The sequence below is a fragment of the Nyctibius grandis genome, chromosome 6, assembly GCF_013368605.1.
Source record: "Nyctibius grandis isolate bNycGra1 chromosome 6, bNycGra1.pri, whole genome shotgun sequence".
In the NCBI taxonomy this organism is placed as follows: domain Eukaryota; kingdom Metazoa; phylum Chordata; class Aves; order Nyctibiiformes; family Nyctibiidae; genus Nyctibius; species Nyctibius grandis.
The window spans coordinates 65,552,632-65,568,359 of NC_090663.1; positions in this window are offsets into that span (position 1 = coordinate 65,552,632).

Here is a 15,728-nt window from a genome sequence, read left to right on the forward strand (position 1 = left end):
TTCTTCTAGTAATTCTATCATTTATTAAAGAACAAAATGGTACACTAGGAAAAAAGAAATAGTCTTCAATTGTGGAACACACTGTACAATTCCTAGCGATCACTGACTATCTTTCTCTCCATCAACCCTTCCCATATATACTTTCACTAGTGCAAAGTACCTAGTGAATACAATATGACCTAGCAGGATTGTCTACGTGTCCAAACAGGATGTATAACACTCCAAATCACATCTCATCCATAAGGGGAATCACAGAGCTGGAATGGAACTCCAGCACGTCATTGCTCCCACCTCCTGCGTGGCAAACAGTAGAAGTGTTTAATTTGCTTGCTCACATTTTATTGCATAGTTGAATATAATAAACAGTTTTTGCCTTTTTCCAGAACTGTCCACTGCATTTAATTTAACTTTTTAGAAAAGGAGGGAATGTTTCTTCCCTAAGGGTGCCCGAGAATGCTCTGCAGAGTGAGGAGGATGAGAGATCAGAAGATCAAGTGGAGAGAAAGCTTTACTGTGGCATACAGTACAATTTCATGTAAGCCCTGGAAATGACGAAAAGCAAAATGATTTTATAAGAGATATAGAGGAGACTGCTTGGATTGTGTGCAACCTAGAGCGACTGAAATCTTGTAAATTAAAGTGGAACAGAAAGAAACTCACTGAACAGTGTGGAAGTTTGTTTTTAAGATTCCCATTTAAAGGCTGCTTCACTCAGCAGATCTAAGAATTCTTTCTTTAGAGGACCTTGTCTCAGTGCACTGTTCTGTCCTTCTAGCAAAACAAAGCCATAATGACCAGAAGTCTTCACTTAGTATGCCCTTTCTAAAAAAAAAAACAACAACCAAACAGAGAGGGTCTGACCAACCTAAAGACATCATAAATTATGGTAGGCTCTGTCCCTGTTTGTAGCATACTCAATTCTTCTACCAGAGTTCTGCTATGTGGGCAACATACTTTCAGTGTTTAAAGTTAAGAAGCTTTTCCTAGTATCAAACTAAGATCTCTATTGCTTCCAATTAGATTAATTACTTCTTGGCTTAACCTTAAAGAGAGGCAAAAGACAATTGTTCATTGTCCTTCTCTTGTGAGTACTTTATACACTGGAAGAGATCTCATTTTTAGATTGAACAAGCAGTTTCTTTTATTAAAGGTAACATTCAGTAACATTTACAGCTTATCATTCTTGGTAAAAATGATAAGAAGTCACCATGGGACTCTTAAGATGAATCTACACCTTCCTGCAGCGCTCACAGGAATGCCTAAATCAGTAATCTAACTAGGTTCTCACTTCTGTCAAATACAGTAGAATAACTACAACTACCTCTCCCATTTGATGTAATTCACTCCTATTAACACATCCCAGAATATTAACAACTGCATTTCCTGCAGCATCACCTTGTTGCCTTTATTATGTATTCCAGTACACCAAAGAGATTGTTCTCACTCTGTATCCCAAACTGTTTTGAAGCTGCCTGAGATTCGAAGGGATCACATGTGTCCGAAGAGAAACCAAATGGCTGAATGTCTGCAGGCTCAGACTCTCTCTGTGGCCTCAGGCAATTGTTTTATACCACTTATCACTTTGCAAAAGCAAAAAGCAAAACCAGAACACTCCAAAGAGAACTAGAAAAATTCATGGCAAAAAATGATGGTGTGGTTGGAGGCACCTTTTAGCAAGGAGTCCTGTAACTAATGATTATTGTAATGTCGCTCATAGCTGACCACTTCTTACTACTTGTCAGCTCCAGCCTCAGTCAGACAGGATCCAGAGCTACCAGGCAAGTTCATGTGACTGTTTCTTACATCTACCATATGTCCACGCAATGCATGGAAGCAGATCTCAGGAAGCATGTGTTCACTAATATGGAAATCAGTTCTCTAAACACAGTTCACTTACCTGTGTGAAATAAAACCAGGGCTTCACAGCCCCCATGTTTGCAATTTAATTAGGTCCCTGCATCTTCAGTTCCTTCTTCCACATTGCAATGATTTCTCCATGAGCTCAATTTAGAGAGCAGTAGAGGTAGCTGTGTGAAATAGCCTGTAGTCACGCTAGAGACAGGCTAGCTCCATTTATTTGGCTCAGAGCAAGTAAATTGTCTGCGAAGCTCTCAAGTGTTGAAAAATTGTTCACAAAAGTTTTTCCTTATTTTGAGGAATGCATTACTCATTTGATCTAGGTTTTTAAAACCAATGAGATTTTTCAAAATACCAACAACATACAACACATTCTTTATTTAGAGACAAAACTTATAATCCAAGTATTGGAACAAAACATTATCAGCTTTCAGTGACAAAACTAGATTCAGTAACCTGGAAAACTCTGCCCTGTCACACCCTTTAGAGCTAGATGAACTGCTAGAAAACAGCCCTACCCCGAGTCCAGTCCAAACTTGCATTACTCTACTCAGAATTTAGCAACTGGAACCTCCTCAGAGCAGGGACCACAGTGCTCCTAGTTTCATCGCAGTCCAAAAGGCAGGATGCTCTGCAATCAAGGGCTATTACAGACCAAAAGATGACCTTTCCAAGTTCCCACCTCAAGAACAGAAACACTACGGAGAGCTGGAGCCCAACCCTACAGGAAGCCTTGGTCCAGGATGCTGAGAAGCTGAGCAACATTCCCTGTCCAAATCCACTCTCATCTTGCTGTACCAGGAAGGTACTCCCACCCCCACAGGCAGCAGCTTTTTGTGCATTTGTCCCTGTGGCACTCCTGTGAAACAATTGAGTGCTACTAGCCCTTTTTTATACAGGGGTAAAGAGACTAAAAAAAAACAAAGGACTTGCCCACATGGAAAAACTGTTAGGATCAAGCAGATAAGGAAACTTAATAGCATGATCAGTACCTTTAAAAGCCTATGTGGAATGGCAGGTGACAAAGAAAGCAAAGGTTTTCATATGCTGTAGCTCTTCTTCAGGAGAATTAACACAGAGTTGTTCACTCCTTGGTTACTCACACATTGCTCACTGACAGTTTCCCATACAAAGCCCAAGCAATGCACCTGCACAGTCATAAGAAATCCATGGCAAATCAAGGGTAAATGCCAATATCTCAAGAAAAGGCCATCACCACTAGGCCGTCTTTCAGTGCAGCTCAAGTGTATGCCAATTTAATCCAACAGTATGCGGAAGGTTCACACCCTGGAAGTCTATTTGTCAATCAATTCCAAGAGCAAGGCTGCCTCTTGACCAGGATATTCTTCGTGTGCTGCTCCAGGCAGGTGAATATGGCTCAAGTGACAGCAGTTTCACCTCCTGAAACCTCTTATTTCAACTGTAAAACAAAATCCACAGGTAAAAGGCTTGTAGTTATAGCTTGATTTATGAGGCTTGATTTATACTGATGGAGGTAGAAAAATCAGACTGCAGGTGCTATGCAAACTCCTCAAAAGGGAAAGGTAAATTAAGGCTTAAATTTGAGGTGCTAGTTGCAGGGTGGATTTGGATACATTTCCCTTTTTAAATGAAAAATGTTAATGTCAAAAGTTAAGCAGCATGTCATTAAAATAAGAATTTCAATCTGGGCTCCCAATCACCGCTGATGTAATAACAAAGATAGGCAAGAAACACTATAATTCACTTTGACTGCTCATTATTACAATGTAGAGCATTTAAAGGCTAATTTGTCTCAATACACCACAAAGATAAGACACCATCAACACCATAGTAGGGACAACTGAGACCTGAAGCAGTTATCTGTTCTGTCCCAAGGATCAGAACAGGGAACAGAGCCCTAGTATCCAAGAGACTATACTTAAGGAAAGCTTACTGTGGAATTGAGCCTGCTCCTACTACACAAAAACAGATGGAAGGGTGTTTCTGTGTGGATTAGTCACAAGTGATGAGCCAATGATGATCAAGTTCAATATACGAGCTCCATAGTCTATAACTTGCCAATGACTAGCACTGGTAGAAAGGCTTAGAGATCTGGATCTGAAGAACTGGACACAGGAGTCCTCATGGGTCTGTTTCTGTTGCTAATCCATTTATGTGCTCATGCTTTGTGTTGGGCTGTGCTAAACACATGAGATAGATAGCCTGCTGCAGGAGCTCTTAGTATTGGGTGGACTGCAAACAGATCCATCTCCACATGGAGCAGATGTCATTTCCACTGTGGGATCTAAAAAGAAGCAAGTTAGTATTTTCAATGCTTGTTCAGGTCAGCAGGCAAAGGAACAAGAGTCCAGTTTGGTTTACAGCCTTCTCACCACTAAATAACATCTAGCTAAGAATGATTTTTTAGGTCGTTTCAGCCTGGTTTGGTTCTAGCTAAATTAAGACTGTATGGAGGGTATTTAATATACAGAAATTCACTGCTCAATACCATTGCCAAGCAGAATAGAAACTTATCTGGGAGAAGCACAATTATCATCACAAGAAATCCTACACAAGACTTCATGAAGCATTACCACAGTGTAATAAGGTTATAATCGCCAACAGTGATAATTACAGCTAACGTAGAACTCCAAAATAGAAGCATGCCTTCGTCTATCCTGCGCCATCAGTCTCAGGTCATTGTTATTGACAGGACATGACCACATGGAAGAATTAAGGCATTTCAACACTGCTTCATCATAAGATGCTTGAATTATTTTGTTCAAAGCAGATGCAGAATATCAATCATTATTTTATCCATAAGTCTTCTAACAGAATGGGTTTTATTATTGCTTGTTAATACATGTGGTTGTCTCCCAGGGAGGAGTGTAGCACACACAGTAGGTTGAATCTGTATCCAACCTACGTGAGCCCCATTTAGCATGCTTTCAAGCTCTCAGTTTCCAGAAGCATGATAACAGAAAGAACCAGCATTTTCCACTTCTCATAGAGAAGGGATGCTGAGGTAGGCACAGATGAGAAACCCAGTGGGGGCAGCTTCACCGTTTAAGGCTGGGCAGGCTGTTAAGCGGATGGACGACAGATGCTCTCTATTAATCCTTTCCTTCCCCAGAGGGGAAAAGCAAAAGAGAAAAGGGAGTGAGATTTACAGGTTGGAAAGTTAAAACAGTTTTAATAAAAAATAACGATGAAAGGAGTGTAATAAATAATGAACTATATATAAAACCACTATTGGTCTCCCCCCGATGACAACCACGTCACCCCTGACGCTGCAGGACGGGCACTGGGGAGTCCCGAACCAGACGAGGCAGCAGGGGGAAACCGGATTCAGGAGCAAAGGCAGGACTGTGGGCAGAGTCGTCCTCAGATGTTGGCCATAGGGGAAGGGAGCCTGACCCTCATGGTCCTTCAGCTTTTAACTGAGTATATCACACAGATCGGATGGAATACCCCGTTGGCCAGGTTTGGGTCACCTGTCCTGTCCGCTCCTCCTTGCAGGTATGACACTTTTACAGTCCTTTCCTTTGTGGAACAAAGGGACCCAACAGGGACCCTGGTTTCCACGGCAACAAGTGCATGTAGTCATCTTCAGAAAGTACAGTCACTTAAAAGAAACTTAACTGAAAAGTTTGTCCTAGTCCAAACCAGTGCAGGCGGAAACACTCGACCTGTGGGAATGCAATCCTAAACATCAACAAGTCCTCAAGCAGAGTAATTTATAACCCATCATTCCTGATCACTGATTGCTCCTGAGTTACATGGCACTTGATAACAAATTATCCCCTTCATCTCCTTGCCAGAAGAAGAAAGATGTCACTGTCAGTGTACAGTACATATATTCTAGAAAATATATTTGGTCTCTTAAAAATGAAGCCTCCTTGCCCAAGTTGTGACAGGCTCTGAAAAAATTCTGCCATCCACTTAGCTCAGTTAAAAAAAAAAAAAATAAAAAGCACACACTGCAATAACAAACCATTAAAAATTGTATGTTGAAAAACTTACATGGCTATCGGAAATACATTATTAGATTCGAATAACTCCATGCCTGATGCATGGATGGAGCAGTATGCACTCCCAAAGGGTACATGCACACCATGTCAAAAACCAGAGGAAGAGATGAGAATGAAGAAACAAAACAAGCATGTCATTCCGACGCCTGATATAAGAGTGTCCAGCATTCAATCCCAAGAACTGGGCAAGAGTCAGAAAGATGCATCCTTCCAGTCCCATCCCCTTGAAGATCCATCCTTGGCTCCTCAGAACCAAGATCATCTCCTGGGTGATGCAAGAGACTGCCACTGAATTTCTGTGCAGCCTTAGGCAAATTACTTTCTTGACCCATATGTAATCTATTTTGTACTGCACAAGTGTCTTGTCATTCATTACATATGTAGTGCCTACACCAGTGGAGTCTTTAGCTGCTGCTCTAGTATTGATAGAGGACAATAGTAATCTGATTGTTCATTTTCAAGGGAGCCATCCTCCTGAGCAGCAGTTCACAAAAATTCCCATCCCTACACAGCAAGTAATGATTGTCCCTAGTCAGTGAACTTGGTTAACTATTTAATTTGATTTGCAGACCCAAGTAGCTTAATCTCATGCTGAGTTATGAGGTGTGGTATAATGCTCTGACTTTGCCATGGAGCTCACCCAGAAGTATCTTTCAAGCTTAAAACAATCAGAACTTCAAAAGCATGAACACAAAGTTAACGCAGAAACTTATATCTGCATCTATGATCAATTGGAAACTGCATTTCTTGGAGCTGTGGATTGTCATACATCTAGGTAAAGGCTAATAGTGTCCTTCAATTCTTCACAATGCAAAGGCCCTGCTGTAGACACTACAAACTTCAACTTCTGCACAGAGTTCTCAGTTTTGCTTCAGCTCCTACACAGCAGACATTTCATTTTGCCTGCCCATCTCCCCTCCTCAGACATGCCTAGAGCTTCCAGTACTTCACAGCTTTCCCTGTGGCTGAACTAACTGCACTCAGTGCCAGGGTCTCTACAGTGTGCCATGCAGTTGAGCACCAAGTGGAAAAGTTAATCTAAACATATTCAATTAAAGGCAGTCTGAGTGCCATTTGAACTAGTTCTTTTCTCGCAGACTGATCAACAACACACCTAGGTGTCTATCAACAATTAGAATTCATCCTTCTTTTGTCATGAAATGGCTAGGGATGAAGGGGATCTGGACACGTTCTTTCTGCAGTTATGCTACAGATGGTCAGCTTATCCAAGGACTAGAATACAGCACTCAAAATCTCACCAAAAAAACCCAACACACCTACTCACAACACCCATGCATTCATATTCTTTGTCCATTCCAAAGATAGGGGATTTTCGACCTGGGAAGCAAGTCATGTAGAAGACAAAATTCAACCGTTCTGTATACCACCAACTGAATACATCTATCTCCTCTCTTTTCTTAAATAAAAACAATAATCTGAAAATTGGAGAAATTAATTTCTATGCAAATAGGACTTCTTTCTCCTCACTTTTAGACACGAAACATTTCCCAGAGTTCTCATCATTCTGAGAGCAAAGCCAACTCACAATGGACACCATTAGAAAGGAAGACTCAGAAATTTCTTCAGCACTCCTCAATTCAGACATAGTACCAGAGACACAGTGCTGTCTCCTAACATGCTCTTTTTAACCCTCTGAGCACACACTTATGCAAGATGACTGTTTGTAAGCATTGGCAGTTCCACTATAGGAAAAAAGAGAAGAGTGTCTGTATGCTCCTAGAAAATCTAAAATGGACAATCCCATTACTGGCGCAATGTGGGTAGAAAGATTAAAAGCTATTTTTGTTTAAATTCAGAGAGAAATTAGGGCTCAGTTGCCTAAAGAACAACTCCTTACAGCACTCCTAATACTGAGTTTATGTGCATTTTGAACATCCTGTCCTCCAGTTAAAAACAAGCTGCCAAGCACGGCTGTTGATTTTGTACAGAGAAAAAAGTTATTGTTCGCAGGGAAAAAAGAAAACTATCCAAGAAGCGTAAAAAAAACACAAACATGAAACTAATATTAACTAGTTGCCTGCTATTCTATTCAGTAGCTCCATCAAAGCAAACGTCACACTTGGATACTGCAGCTTGGTTTCAAACCAAAGAAATGCACTGAGAAAAGCACTAGTGACCAGATCAAGTAAGACATATTCAGATAGGATGTCAGAAATACACTTATTTTTCAGAAACTTGAAAGAGCAAAGTAAAGAATATATGGCCAGGCTGGATAGGGCCAAATCCAGCATAACTGCACAGGCCTTCTTCCAGCAAACCAGAGCAGCTTCAACGAGAGGTCAAAGTAAATGGGAAGTCCCAATCAACCTGCCATCTGACTTAGCATGTTTTCTCACAGCACATTAAGATAAGCCAAGAATGGTCTTGCACATGCAGATCAAACCGTATTCTCCTCACCTAACGAAGTCTTCTCTGTCAATCCAGTCAGGGCATTTTTAGCTACTGTTTTCATAAAAGCTAAAGATTTTCATAAGGTCCGTCTGCTCTCCAGGCTGACTGTTCAGAAGTTCACAATTGAGTCATTCTCCATTATCATTTCAACACAGGTGTTTTTAAATCTACCCTTAGGAATCTCTCATATCAAGCCCATAATGAATCCATGTTCATCAGAGACACTGTACAGTGCTGGGCCAAGTTCTTCTTGTCATTACCATTAAAAGCTGCAGCTCTGGGAGTTAAAAACAATGACATGAGTTATTAGCCATTCTGCATCACAGTATAAACTGATCCCTTTTAAATGGATATGTTTTGCCAAATACTTTGGAGGCTGGGTTTCTTTTTAACTTAAAGAGCATCGGTCACTATAAAACATGAGATAATAGTACAGGCAGCCAGTGGATAAACTGAGGAAGATGACCAGAAAGCTCCCTGGGCCTCCCACTCACCACAGTCGCTGTTTTGCAGAACATCAGTTCTCAACCAGGCCAGCATACAGAGTTCAGACAGCACAATACCCTGCTATACTGATGGACAGCACATAGCACTAGATACAAAACTATGACTCAAATTAGCTGGGCTAGTGTGATAAATTGTCAATGCAAGCTCAATGCGTGGCTTGTCAGAACACCCATTTTCAACACAGCAATTAATTTTCTCTTAAAGATACGCTGCTGGTTTCCATCCGCATTTGAAACGCAAATGGAATGTGCCTTATATTCACTATTGAATTGTTTCATAAAATAAACATGTCAACTCCCAAGCCAAATGCATGTGTTCTGTGAGGCATTCCAAAAAGGGGAGGACTTCTCTGCCCCATTCTTTAAGAACTAGATTTTATCATGTCACACAGATAGTATTAGCCATCCGATGTTGGCTGTGCAACACCTGGACAAGCTGCCTAGGTACTTGCATGTAATCAAGGTGTCTGATCTTTGAAAATGCCCACTTTAACTTGGATTATACTGTTGTTTTCATTGAAGAGGTCACAGGAAACAGAAGGAAATAAGGTTCCTGTTGTAAAAACACACTAAAGGAAAAGTTCTTTGCGGCCAAGAGTTCTCAAAGAAAACATCAAACCAATTATAAGTGGAAAAGAATCAACTGAAATGGCAGAAGGAGGAAGATAATTAAGCAGCATCAACTAGTACCAGATCCACATTCCCCCCAACTACAAAGGCTCTGCAGCTCCACCTCACACTTCTACATAGCAAGCAACCAGTCATTGCTAGAAAGCTGAGCATTTGGGATTAAAACCAAAACATCTCATCCATTTGAAACATCAGACTTCTAGAGGAATGTAATGATCTGCAGCCCTAGCAAATGCATCATGGCAAACTATTTGAGAGACCTATACCAAGACGCCACTCAAGTCCCTATTGATAAAATCTGACAGAACACTTGATCAAGAAGTTTGTCAAGTTTTATCAATACTCACACATAATTGTAAATTTAGGCTTTCAAAACCCTGAAAAAAAGAGAAACCCTGCCTTTCTTAAAGCCATCATTACTGATTCAGCAGAAGGGGACCACAGTAAGAGAAGGACTGCTTGTTTTTCTTGTTTAGTTGACTGCCTTGGATTTTAAGAGGGCACTAGATAGCAGCTAACAGCTTAAGTTGCTGTTAAAGTTTGTTTAGTTTGGTTTTGATTTTGAAAAAATCTGCTAAATCAAGACATTACTCCAGACTCTGTTTTTAAACTGAGCTATTATACATTCTAAACAGTTACCACGAAGGTTTTGACTTTCCTTGAAAAATACAGACGCACACTCATATAATTTCCAAGTTACCTGTAATTCCTGCATCACTTTCCTCCCACCTATTTCAGGGTTTATTATGTTATAGGCTTTATTGCAAGGTCATCAGTTTGCACACAATGTTAGGACCTTTTACTGGAGTTTAGGGATGGAAACTGTCTCTTGCCTATTGATTTGCAAACTAAGTTTTACTCTTGAAAAATCTACATTTTCTTTTGCAGCTGAAAAGCTGAGGCAATATGGTTGCCACATAAACACTTTATGAGTGTCAGGTACATACAACTATTACTATGGGAGAACTGTGCTTCAGTAATTTTCAACCTGGACTCCATTCAGCACAAATCATCTTGTCTTCATATCTTTCTTGTGTTTGACACACCCATAGAAATATAAACAAAGCCATTGAATACCTCAATAATTACTGTGCCTGACCTCTGGCAAATTATTCTCCTAAATTAAAACCTATTTGAATGAGGACACCTTGTAGAAAAACATTCAGTAGGGATTAAAAAATGTCCAGGATCAGACATTCAATTAAAGCCTTTGGTAAGTCATGCTGTGTCCCATACACCTGTAGCAGGGTTCTCATTCTGTTTCTCTACTTGAATGTCCTCACACAATCCTACAAGCAGCATCAGTGCTTAGGTCTTTTCAGTCCAGTTTGCCACAAGTCACACAGCTCGAGATGTGACTGCATGCTGACCATACTTCGCAAAGCACCAGACAGAATGCCAAACTTTAAACATGCAATCATTTCCATGAAGTCACTGCTACATTTACCAGTGGAGACTAGGGGTCTGTTCAGGACTCCTACTATGCAAAGCATGAAAGTAATATTTTAGCTGGGACCATAAAAGACTCCTATCCACAGTCAACCAGGGGAGATCTGTAATCCACTCACCATCAAGTTACATGGGTATTTTGAAGAGGTTTGGAAGCAATGGTCCTCTGGTCCGGTGAATAAGGGGATTATGCTTTATCTGAAACATGCTGAGTCATTGAATTTAGGAAGAACCTCTTGATTTTCACATATCAAACAATAGCTTTGAGCACATCCACTTTTGTTTCCCAGAGCTCTCCAGCGGAGGAACTGTACTGCACACACATGCACAGGAGCATGCTGCCATTGTTTCTTGAGATCTTAAGAGCTACTAATTATTATAAATTATGGTCTTGCAATCACACGGCTCCAAGAGATTAATAGAAAAATCTTGACTCAGCCTTACAAATCTAGAGATGTATTTCATGTAGGTGGAGTAGTTTTCCTCACAGGGATGTTTGAAATGAGCTCATGATGTAAGTGTTAGAGGTACTAGCTCTCCTATGTGAGACATTCTCTGATGTGAACCTTGGAGCGACTGAATGTTCAGCTTTTGTACCTTGCCAAGATCAAAGAATAGCGGGACACTCCTAAAAGGGTGCATGTTCACCAAGACAGGGAGACCCTTAAGTAAAACATACCACTTCCTAAACGCAGCTGGCAATTCTAGAGGAGAAGACATGGTTATAGAATGCTGATCCAGGAGAACAGCCTCATTTACCACCTTCTTTTCCTGAAGAAACATCTCTTTCATCTTTTCCTGCACTCTAGCTCTCCTTTCCCCTTTTCTTTATTTCCTCTCCCTTGAAGGAATTAACCCATCCTTTCCATAATCTTACGTTTTGGGCAAGCAATTTGCACTCCACAATTTATTTTCCTCTGTGGAATCTGCTACAAAGTAGCTAAGGCTAGGGGTAAGAACAACAAATAAAAGCTCTGGGAAAAAAAAAATCTTCTTTAAAGCAGCATAAGAACAACTTCCATTCTAGTTCAGACGTCTCCTCCTCTACAGAGCTGAAAGGATAACTAAATAAAAAAATAAAATAATTTAAAAAAACAAAATCACAATTTGTATTGCATTACGCTCTGCACTTGTATGAACGAAAACACAGGAGAACGCAATGCCATTGGATCAACGCTTAAAAAGCAATCCTCCTGAAAAGACAAGGAAACACAAGGATCCCCATGAATATGTGATCCTCTATTGCGTTCACAGAAATAAATAGATCAAATCACCAGATATAGCTTCAATGCACCTCTTAGCTGAACAATCTTTCCAAACAGAAAGGGTTTCAGTTAATACTCAGGTTCAGCAGTGAAGCACCTATCTGTATCTACAAACTGTCACAGGCAAACTTCAGTCTTGGACAACATCCTGATATTTTGTTTGATGCCATAAGTTAAGTTAAACCAGGATGGTAAATAGCAAGCTGTTATGCATCAAGAAAGGAAAAGCATACCTCAAAACACAGCATGCTAGTCTGCAAGTCAGCAAGCTGCACAGGACCTACACTGAAGCCTCAATACACTGAATATTCTTATAGTTAAGGATGGAAAACCATTGCTGTGTGGAAGAGGAATGGATTTAAGCATATATATTAAGCATTTTGTTAAACTTCAGCCTGACCTGCTGAGATGTATAAACAGACAGTTTCTGCTCTGTTTAATCCATTTAAAACATGTCTGACACCTTCAATGCTGTTAACTCTGATCTTCAGTTACATCAGTTACATCACTTAGGTGGCTGAGCTAATGGTTAGGGTCCTATACATATATAACTGTCTGTGGTAAGAAAGAGTATGTACGGGAAAGACCTGCTGATCTAGGGAGTAGAGCTGCGGGGAGGTCTAGGGTCTAGAAACCAACCTTTGTGCTATTGCTATGTGCACACAATTCCACCACCACCCAGCTGATTATTACACAAAAACCTTCTATTTACTTCATATTTACTTCATATTCTTTACTTCATATTCTTCTCTTTTCTCAAGTATTCCAATTAAGGAATCTCAATGCCCTTGTAAAACCAGAGCACAACATGTTTGCTCTCACAGAAGCCACAGTCCAGAGATGGATTTGTTTTCTGTTGTGTCTACATTACCCCTGAAACTGTTTTGCATTCCTTCAGATACTTTAATTAGGCCTGTAATTAGACCCCACCTCCCTATCTTTCTGTACCTTTTCCCAGTTTCCTTTTCAAAGTGCTAGATCCCAACAATATTAACATTCTCCTCTGGAACCTCTTGAGATCCTAGCAGTAATTTCATGCACCAATAATGTTTTACTGAAAATAAACAGATCTAAAACATTGGTAACCTGGGAATAATTAAGAAGTCACACATGTACTGATATACAGACATGCCTTGTGACCTCTGTAATTATGTCACTCATTAACATATCCCCAGACAGCCCAATTTCCCTCTGGGTGGTAGAAAGCATACCTATCCAGCCAAGCAGACTGAAAAGGTGTGACCAATAAAGGCAATGAAACCTAATGGGATAGAACCCAGGTGCCATAAAGTTTTAGGTTCCTGGAGTGGTTTTGTTGTAAGGGGGGATGATCAAATTCCAGGTCTGCAGCAGGAAACTGATATTTATTCTGTCACGACTCTAATATATGTTTTAAAGGATTCAAGGCTTCTCTTGCATTTCCTACTAATTACAGGCCAACCTCTGCCAAACCATTCTGGACAGAGGCATATGAGACTCCACTACTGCCTAAAATAAGGAAACTATTCCCCTCAAAAGCACTGATACCTCCATATCCATGTCCCTCCTCCTCACAGGCAGCACAGAAACATTGGTCATGTGCCAAGAAATGGGCAAATGTCAGAACAATATGTTTAAAACAAAACTGAAAACAAACAACACACACACACACACAAAACCCACACCATACACCAGAGTTTTAATCTTCCAAGCACTGAGATATACTCAGAAGAATGAAACCGTCTCTTTTCTTGTTACATAGAGCAAATCTCTTTGTTCTAGCAAAACACTTCCAGTAATCCCTTACAGCATAAGTGCCTGGTGGTTCTCCAAATTATAAAACTTGGAACATCTGCACAAAAAAAAAGGGAAAGTTACCTTTTTAGCCTCAAGACCGTCTTCCTAATTGCAACAGGAACTTCAAGGTGACAGAGACTACTGAAACAGGTTAGTCTGGGGGTTGTGGAATCTCAGTTACTAGCGGGTTTTTAAGAATATCCCAAACAACTGTGCACCAAAGAAATACACAAACATATCTTTTCTCAGATCTGAAGAAAGGCGTACATGGACATTGAGATTCATCCTTGAACAATTTTCCTGTGATTCCATGTCATTTCTGGAAAAAAATTAAAAATTACTAGGAGATGGATGTATTTTCCCCAAAATTATTCTTTCCTTTCCTAAAATGCAAACATAAGACATTTGAGTTTGAAGCATTCGTGTCCTAAGGATTAACCTTCTACTCTAAGGTAGTCTAATAGAGAAAGAAAAGCTACTCCCAAGTTTGGTTCATTAATCGCATTCTAAAACATTCAGGTTGAATCAGCCTGTGGCACTTATCTCTGCCCAAAGACTACTAGCAGAGTCTGGTTCACTGGCTTAGACCAAAATCTAACTGTAAACACAATTAATCTTTCTCTTGGTCTGGCTGAGTCAACAGGCAACCAGAAACGGTTTGTAACACTAACAAGCAGAGAACGATACAATACATCTTCAAACAAATTACCATATTCTTAAAATATTTTAATTCAATTCTATTTCTTTGGTTGTAAACACAACTGAAGCCACTCATCTCCATTTCAGTGAAAAACTATTTTTCTGAATTTGCCATTACCCTAAAATGGAGAGAGTGATTCTGTGGTTTTCACTGTGGTTTTCATCAAGGTTTTCTTTTTTCTTTGTTTTTAATGGCATGTTGAAATCCACAGAAAAACAATCATTTGCTCTCATTATGTTTCAGTCTTCGATTACAGTGCTACAGAGGAGCAATCTTACTTTGAAAATACTTTTTAAATGGGAATAAGTCAATCTCGATTGAATTCTCAAACTCCAACTACAATGGCAAACACTGTACATAAGCTAAATCAAGATAAGAAATTACAGTAAGTAATATAAAACCACAGAAATGGAATTATACAATTTCAACAGTTGTTCTTGTCAGGGCAATGGAAAGCACCCAGATGAATATGAAATTTACACTAAATTTTGTGGAATTTAGCCTAAGAACCACCTCACATGACAGAGTCTGAGACTTCTGATCCAGACTTTGGGGTCAAGTGCTTCAGGAAAAGTTGCTAAGATAGCCCTCATATCCTAGTCTTCATGGATCATTCTCATTCCCATTGGCAGAAACTGGATTTTCTTTCTCCTTCTAGACTTCTCAGTATCATTAAGTACTACCATTTTGCGTATTAAAGACAAACCTCCAGTCTGTCATTCCAGCACTAAGGACTGGGGCACACATGAGCTCCCTCTCTTTGCTGGGCAACAGGTGTGGATGAAGCAGAAGCAAAGAGATACACAATAGTCTATGTCATATTATACGAGAAGAGGGTGGGAGAGCACATCATCACAGTTAGATAAATTATGGCCCAAGGGATTATGGTAAGACTCCATAAAGGTGTCAACTCAGCTTTGTCAGAGACTTTGCTATGACCCTGAGCAAACTGTTTATCTTCTTTCCCTTCTCTTTATCACAGCAACTTAGATTGCAGCTTCTTTAGGAAAGAACTACATCTTAGCATATAGAGTAAGAGACCTTCATCTTAATTTGATCCTCTAGGCACCACTGTAATTACAAACAACAATAAGCAGGAGAAATGATCAAATAATTAATGTGAAAAAACACTGAGATGCAT